A 9,478-nucleotide genomic window follows, 5' to 3' on the forward strand; every position below is an offset into this window, starting at 1 on the left:
ATCCAGTACAGTTCAGAAGCAGCCCTTCAGTCTCTGTTCTGTAATGGTGAATTATATCAGTGGATGTGTGGAAGCACATGAGCAGACAGCACTCCAGTTGTCTGATAGTTATGGGACTCTTTAGGAGAAAGGACTTCCTGATGTGGGGACTCTTTAGGAGGAAGGACTTCCTGATGTGGGGACTCTTTAGGAGGAATACAGCATCAGTGCCTGGCTACATCAGCAAGTGCATTGATGATGTTACTGTCTCCAAGACCATCACCACACGCCCCAACCAGAAGCCATGGATGACTGCTGAGGTGCGAATGCTACTGAGGACCCGTGACTCATCCTTCAGAACAGGTGACAGAGAGGCTCTCAGGAAAACAAGAGCCAAACTGTCACATGTGATCAGGGAAGCAAAGCGTGCACACGAACAGAGGATCCATGGACACTTCAAAGACACTGGTGACACACGGCGCATGTGGGAGGGCATTCAGGCCATTACTAACTACAGGAAAACATCACCTTCCTGTGACAGTGATGCCACCCCAGATGCACTGAATGACTTCTATGCACGGTTTGAAGCGCAGAACAACGTTGCAGCAGAAAAGTCCATCCCGCCGCAAAATGACCGGGTGCTGTCCCTGACTGCGGCTGATGTGAGGTGTACTGCTGCTGGACCAGACAACATCTCGGGTTGTGTGCTCAAAGAATGTGCTGTCCAGCTTGCAGATGTCCTGACAGACATCTTCAATATCTCTCTGAGCTGCGCCGTGGTCCCAATATACTTCAAGACCACCACCATCGTCCCCGTGCCTAAGAAGCCCATGCTGTCATGTCTCAACGACTACCGTCCCATCGCACTCACATCCATCATCATGAAGTGCTTCGAGAGACTCGTCATGAGACACATCAAGACCCAGCTTCCCCCTTCTCTAGACCCCTGCAGTTCGCGTACTGCTCAAACCACTCTACAGATGATGCCATCTCTACCACGCTTCATCTGGCACCCACAAATCTGGATAAAAAGGGCACCTACATAAGAATGCTGTTCATAGACTTCAGTTCAGCATTCAACACCATTGTTCCTCAGCATCTGATTGGAAAGTTGAATTTACTGGGCTTGAACACCTCCCTCTGCAACTGGATCCTGGATTTCTTGACTGGTAGACCTCAGTCAGTCCGGATTGGGAGCAAAACTTCCAACACCACCACACTGAGTACTGGTGCTCCCCAGGGCAGCGTGCTCAGCCCTCTGCTATTCACACTGCTGACTCATGACTGTGCAGCGATGCACAGTTCGAATCACATCATCAAGTTAGCTGATGACATGACTGTGGTGGGTCTCATCAACAAAGACGAGTCAGCATACACAGGAGGTGTGAGAACTGGTGAGCTGGTGTAAGGTCAACAACCTGTATCTGAATGTTGACAAGACAAAAGAAATGGTTGTTGACTTCTGGAGAGCAAGGCGAGATCACTCCCCGCATGCCATCAACGGATTCTCAGTGGAGATCGTCAAGAAAATCAAGTTCCTTGGTGCTCACATAGCGGAGAACCTCAGCTGGACCCTGAACACCAGTTCCATCACCAAGCAACGTGTTTACTTCCTTCGGAAGCTGAGGGAAGCCCATCTCCCATCACCCATCCTCACTACCTTCTATAGAGGTATTGTAGAGAGCACCCTGAGCAGCTGCATCATTACCTGGTTTGGGAACTGCACCGCCTTTGACCGCAAGACCCTCCAGAGAATAATGAGAACAGCTGAGAAGATCATTGGGGTCTCTCTTCCCTCCATCACGAACATCTACATAACCCGCTGCATCCGGAAAGCCACCAACATTGTGAAAGACCCCACACACCCCTCACATGAACTGTTCACCCTTTTGCCATCTGGAAGAAGGTACCGCAGCATCCAGTCCTGCACCTCCAGACTGTGCAACAGCTTCTTCCCAGAAGCCATTAGACTCCTGAACTCTGGCTAACTCGAATTCCAATTCAGATTCCAAAATGGGCGTTTTTATACATGCTTATACACAGTCACACACACACATACACACACACACACACACACACACACACACACACACACACACACACACATACATACATACGTACATACATACATATCCATACACACACTCACACATTGTTTTGCATCGGACTAGTGCTGAAGTCAAACCTCAAAGAGAGACAAATAAACTATGCACTCCTGTTGCAGTCTTGCACATTATCCTACTTGCTGCTAGAGTACTGTACTAAACCAGCACTGTACTCTGAACTGTTCTGGCTGCTACCGGTGACTGCTATGTTCAGGGTTGCATGTCACTGATTCCTATGCACAACTCACTTTACATATTCCCAGTACTGTGTACTGGACTAAATAATTGCACTGTCTACTCATTTTGTATTTGTCCTGTCCTGTATTTATTATTGTTTATTTAATGTTTATTTAATGACATTTTTGCACTATATTGGACTGTTTGCACTTTTGTGTTCACTGTCAGTCTGTTGCACTGTTGTTTTGTGTTACACCATGGTCCTGGAGGAACATTGTCTCGTTTTTGTTGTGTACTTGTATATAGCTGAAATGACAATAAAACCTCTTTGAACTTTGAACTTTGAAGGGCTTCCTGATGTGGGGACTCTTTAGGAGGAAGGACTTCCTGTCTGCTGGTGTTCTGGTCCTCCTGGGCTTCCTCCTTTGTGGTTGGTGTGGTTGAGCTGCTGGTATTCAGGTATTCAGACTGTGATATGTGTCCTTTTAATTATCACATGATCATTATTCACCTCACACACACCTGCGTGTGCATGTATGTGTCTGAGTGTGTGGGGTCCAGCTGATTAAACTGACTCTGCTGGTTCTTGGTTCCCAGCAGTTTGGTCTCTTTTACTCTCTCTGTATTGAGTTTGTTTTTATCCTTTAAGGAGTTTGTGTTTTGCCTCCTTTTCCATGTATCCTGTGTTTTAATCTTCATGTAGCTTTTGTGTGTAGTTTATGGTTGCTGTGGTTACGAGCTTTTTGGTCTTTAACTACTGTGTTAAAGGAATATGGAATATTTCTTTATGTGTGACTGTGTATAAGCATGTATAAAAGTGCCCATTTTGGAATCTGAATATGGAATAAAGGGATAGGAATATGATTAATCTGTGTGTGTGTGTGTGTGTGTGTGTGTGTGTGTGTGTGTGTGTGTTTGCGTGTGTGTGTGTTATATTGGGCAACTATATTTTCCCTTCATTTGCATTTTTTAAAGTTTTAGCATGACCATGGATCTCTGCATGTTGGCTGAGACATTTCTTACTGCATTATTATATGATTTCATTATGTAGGAAAATTCTTATTATTATGTCAAAGAGGTGAGCTTCATCTTGGGAAAACTAGTTTTATGTTCTGTTGTGCAGTTTTAGTCTGTTTGTGTTAATATTTGAAAGAAAGCAAGTGAGGTTTGCTGCCTACATTTACTTGATGGTTTTATCCAAAGTGAATTATGACTGACTACAACTTAAGCAATTGAGAGCAACTTGGCAGTGGTGGGGCTTGAATCAACAACCTTCCAATTACAAGTTAAGCACCTTAGCCTCTGAGCTACCACTGCCCCGCCTTTTAATGAAATTAAACAAAAGGGATATTTAAAAAAAAGAGAAACCTGCCCAGTACTGTAATGGTTTGTAGTTGATGAATTGAACTGAGTGCAGAATTAGCAGCTATATAGCAGCTATTATCAGCTAATTAGCAGATATCAGACCAGTTTCTGAGTCTACAACTGAAGGAGGTTTCTGTGCACAACTATCACTATCATGCAGATGTTTGGGCAGTTTACACTCTGACACTTGGAAGTCAGTGGGTTACACCACTGAGATCTCCATCCAGAAGATCACAGTCTAATTATTAGTACTGTTGTATGTTTCTATAGGTTTCATGACAATAGGTGTTACTAATGTTAGTATAGCAAATTATTATATTATAAACTGGGGACAGGCACCAGAAAACTGGAGTGAAGCAGGAGTAAACTGGAGTGAGACACAGGGGTAAACTGGAGAGACACAGGGGTAAACTGGAGCGAGACACAGGTAAACTGGAGAGACAAAGGGGTAAACTGGAGAGAGACACAGAGGTAAACTGGAGAGAGACACAGGGGTAAACTGGAGAGAGACAAAGGGGTAAACTGGAGAGAGAGACAGGGATAAACTGGAGCGAGACACAGGGGTAAACTGGAGAGACACAGGGGTAAACTGGAGAGAGACACGGGTAAACTGGAGAGACACAGGGGTAAACTGGAGAGAGACACAGGGGTAAACTGGAGAGAGACACAGAGGTAAACTGGAGAGAGACACATGGGTAAACTGGAGAGACACAGGGGTAAACTGGAGAGAGACACAGGGGTAAACTGGAGAGAGACACAGGTCAACTGGAGAGACACAGGGGTAAACTGGAGAGAGACACAGAGGTAAACTGGAGAGAGACACATGGGTAAACTGGAGAGACACGGGTAAACTGGAGAGAGACACGGGTAAACTGGAGAGACACAGGGGTAAACTGGAGAGAGACACAGGGGTAAACTGGAGAGAGACACAGAGGTAAACTGGAGAGAGACACATGGGTAAACTGGAGAGACACAGGGGTAAACTGGAGAGAGACACAGAGGTAAACTGGAGCGAGACACAGGTCAACTGGAGAGACACAGGGGTAAACTGGAGAGAGACACAGAGGTAAACTGGAGAGAGACACATGGGTAAACTGGAGAGACACAGGGGTAAACTGGAGAGAGACACAGGGGTAAACTGGAGAGACACAGGGGTAAACTGGAGAGAGACACAGGGGTAAACTGGAGAGACACAGGGGTAAACTGGAGAGAGACACAGGGGTAAACTGGAGAGAGACACAGGGGTAAACTGGAGAGACACAGGGGTAAACTGGAGAGAGACACAGGGGTAAACTGGAGAGACACAGGGGTAAACTGGAGAGAGACACAGGGGTAAACTGGAGAGAGACACAGGGGTAAACTGGACACAACAGAGGAAACTGGAAGGAGCTCCATCAGCAGATTGATGACTTCTCCAGAGGAATAATAACAATGGGGTATAATTTTTTTCAGCTGCAGCTGTCTGAAGGGATTAAGGATTCAGTGAAGAGGAACCAGATACACTGATCCTGGATCAGCTCATGGACATAGATAATATGTTCAACCCTCTACATACAGCTTGTACAGTTTTTCAGATGTAATACCAAACACATACAAAATAAAAGTCAATTCTAACATTGTACTGTTGTGAGTCAGTGTGTTGTGGTTCCTAGAAGAGTGATTTTCTATAGATGTGTGTTGTTCAGTAGTGAGTGAGTGTGATGGGGCATCTCTCCTCCACAGAGTGTGTCATTGTGCTGTATCACATCCTCCCCCTCAACACCTGCAGTAGGTCCCAGCTGCAGCAGTGCAGTCTCTGTGCAGTCTGACTGAGGGAGGTTTTTGTACGACTCTCTAACACTGTGTGAACACCCAGCTACTACTAATGTAATGTGCACTCTGACAGTAGTAATCTCCTGCATCTTCAGTCTGGACTCCTCTGATGGTCAGAGTGAAGTCAGATCCAGATTCACTACCACTGAAACGAGCTGGAGTTCCTGATTGTAAGCTAGTAGCCAAGTAGATCAGGAGTTTAGGAGCTTCTCCAGATTTCTGCAGGTACCAGTGTAGATAATGTCCATAGCTGCTGTGATAATACACTGCAGGGTTGGTTCTACAGTTGATGGTGACTGTGTCACCTGGAAGAGCAGATTTCACTGAATCCTGAGTCACTGTTACCTGACCTCTGGATCCTAAAAAATGAATACAAAACACAAAAAAGTTAACAATTAACTGTACATATGCTATTATATAGTACTACTAACCCTGTGAATAATTTTTTAAATAAGAATAGTAGATCTGTGTCACAGTGATAGTTCACCACAGAGGTAAAGCAGTGAGTTACCTTGAGTCCAGAGGAGCAGTGTGCAGATGAAGATGGGGATCAAAGTCATGGTTGCTGTGGGTGAAGTTGCTGGGGCAGGCAGCTCTCAGTCATGAAGTGTTAAACTCACAGGACTATAAACACTCCCAGAGCACTGAAGCAGGTGCTGCACATGCAAAATTTCCTCTCCGCTCCCTCCCAGTATGAACATTACAGCTCTAAGTGCCCCCTCTCACCCTGTGGCCCAAGAATGAAACAGTCTGTTTTCCCTTTACTGATGGGCTCATTTATATTTTAAAGAGCTGCTCTGATTAGCTGTAGTTAGCTACAGAGTTTATATTTTTAACAACCAAATTAGTTATCTTCTGAGCTGTCTTGTTGATAAAATATGAATTAAAATTTACCTGACAGGAATTGACAAAGAATCATCTTCTATTGTGGATTTAAATGACAGCTTTAAATGGCAGGAAAATAAATTGAACCTCTGTGTAAATAAGATAGATGGACATTACTATTTAACTGCTATTTTTACTATTTTAACATTACTAATATTAGCTACTCGCTTTTGATCTCAACAACAACATGAAGATGTTGAACAAATCAAGACATGAACATCAGGACTAGAATGACATAAAGATCTACAAAACTCTCCTCTAACAGAAGTTGACTGTATTATGCTTTTATGATTCATTATTGATTTTTAGGTTTACTTCTGAGTCATTGTGTTGTGGTTCCTCTCCTCCACATAGTGTGTCATTGTGTTGTATCACATCCTCCCCCTCTACACCTGCAGTAGTGCAGTCTCTGTGCATTCTGACTGAGGGAGGTTTTTGTATGACTCTCTAACACTGTGTGAACGGCCAGTTACCACCAATGTTGTGTAAACTCTGACAGTAATAATCTCCTACATCTTCAGTCTGGACTCCTCTGATGGTCAGAGTGAAGTCAGATCCAGATCCACTACCACTGAAACGAGCTGGAGTTCCTGACTGTAAGCTAGCAGCATAGTAGATCAGGAGTTTAGGAGCTTCTCCAGATTTCTGCAGGTACCAGTGTAGAAAATGTCCATAGCTGCTGTCGTAATACACTGCAGGGTTTGTTCTACAGCTGATGGTGACTGTATCTCCTGGAAGAGCAGATTTCACTGCAGGAGTCTGAGTCACAGTCACCTGACACATGGATTCTGGAAAACAACAATGAATATGAAGTCATTATGAATCATGACAGAACATGAGAGAATTACAATGGCCTGACATTTGGATTCAGGATGAAAGAAAATGCAGGAATAAGAAAGGGAATATGTCCATCTACGATTAAAACATTTAATCATTCACTGACTTTAAGTGATTTTATCTGATTTAATTCATTCAACTTATTTAAATCCTACCTTGAGTCCAGAGGACCAGCGTGCAGATGAAGATGGGGATCAAAGTCATGGTTGCTGTGGGTGAAGTTGCTGGGGCAGGCAGTTCTCAGTCATGAAGTGTTAAACTCACAGGACTATAAACACTCCCAGAGCACTGAAGCAGGTGCAGCACATGCAAAGTTTCCTCTCCCCTCCCTCCCAGGATGAACATTACAGCTCTAAGTGCCCCCTCTCACACTGTGGCCCAAGAATGAAACAGTCTGTTTTCCCTTTACTGATGGGCTCATGAATATTTTAAAGAGCTCTGCTCTGATTGGCTGTAGTTAGCTACAGAGTTGATATTTTTAACAACCAAATTAGTTATCTTCTGAGTTGTCTTGTTGATGAAATATGAATTAAAATTTACCTGACAGGAATTGACAAAGAATCATCTTCTATTGTGGATTTAAATGACAGCTTTAAATGGCAGGAAAATAAATTGAACTTCTGTGTAAATAAGATAGATGGACATTACTATTTAACTGCTATTTTTTACTATTTTAACATTACTAATATTAGCTACTCGCTTTTGATCTCGACAACAACATGAAGTAAATTAACGTTGTCAGCTCACTATGAAACTGTCTATTTTAGATGATCTGACTTAAAGCAACAAAATGTGTAAAAGAATCACACAGCAGGGCTGGCTGCTTACAGGTTGTGGTTGAGATCATGATGCCAAAAAAACTGGAACTGCCTCTCTCTTCAGTGTCAGACACCGAGTGACGCTGCTCCATATTGTACTGGCACTTTTGTAAATCACTCACACATTTATGTTTTTAAATGACAAAAATGTAAATATACTTAAATGCTTGGAAAATTCTCTGGAGTAAAATCTGCAGAGTAAACGAACAAATTTGAATGAAAGTTGTCTGGAATCCTGTTAAATATGAAAACAACAAAGCCCATTAACAGTGTGGTTCCTTGGGAAGGGTGTGACATCATCTTCACAGCCTGGAATGGTACATTTCTGTGTGTAATCTGCCATTTTCATTGTTGGTCTGTTGTCATTGTTTTGTTCTTCACAACACCTGCAGAACTGCTGAAGCTTTAACTGTGCAGGTCGATGGTAATGTCACCTGGGCTAGAATGTGGGCTGGTGTATGCAAATTTTAGGAGAATAAATATTCATGAGTCAAGACTGTTGTGCAATATTCTAAGATTTTGGAATTGGCTCATTTTACGACCTTGTTTTGCTTATATGCGATTTGTATTTGAAAGAGGAGTAAACAGTGTTTGAGGTTCACAGTATGTCAGTTCGATGTACCAAACATTACTTATTCAACTTAGATAAATGACTTTTTCCATTGTATAAGACTGTGCATAGTAGACAACAAGCGTCTGTACTCTACACAGGCTGCTACTCATCTGCTCTTCCATGGTGAGATCTTCTCTACCCATAGCAGGTTACATCCCTGTAACAATGTTGGCCCAGAGTCACTGTGAAGATCCAACTACAGTTTATTACAAAATGAGACCAACATGAATGATAAGCCAAACAGTGCAAGGAGGGAAGTTTACCTCTGTTTTAATTACATGATCAGCAGGCTCTTGTAATAAGGTATTGTTATGTCCGCCTGTATATCTGCCTTCTGTGTTCCAGGTTTTGCCTCTTCCTCTCTGGTGTCCCCCATCCTGATCCACACCCATCCTGATCCACACCCATCCTGATCCACACCCGGTTTTCCAGTGAGCAGAGGATCAAAATAAAAGGACGAGGAAGAGACAAAGGGCTTGGCTTGAGGGCTCATGGGAGAAGAGTTTGGTGTTGTTGGTTTTGACTTGTCGCTACATTTTTGAGCTTGTGTTTGTGTATGACTTTGGATTTTCCCCTTGATTTACGGTTGGTTTTGCCCCTTTGGTTGATTGCTGGATAATATAGTTTCTTGTATCTTGTATGTATGTCTTGTCCTGTCCATAGTTACACACTGGTGGCAGGGAGGGCTGCCATTGTGTTTGGGTGTGGCTTTATCTTTGTTCTAACGGTGTAGTCAGTGTCAGTTTCTTTTTGTTAGCTTAGTCAGTCGTCGTTTTGTTTCTAGTGTGGTTTTGTTTGTTGTGTTGGCCTTGGTCACTCCTGATGCGATTGCACCAGTTTCTTGTCTTTAAACACCAAAAACATTTAAATACACTAGATGTTTGCTG

The sequence above is a fragment of the Electrophorus electricus genome, chromosome 4 (assembly GCF_041902795.1).
Source record: "Electrophorus electricus isolate QZ-2024a chromosome 4, ASM4190279v1, whole genome shotgun sequence".
NCBI classification, from domain to species: Eukaryota; Metazoa; Chordata; class Actinopteri; order Gymnotiformes; family Gymnotidae; genus Electrophorus; species Electrophorus electricus.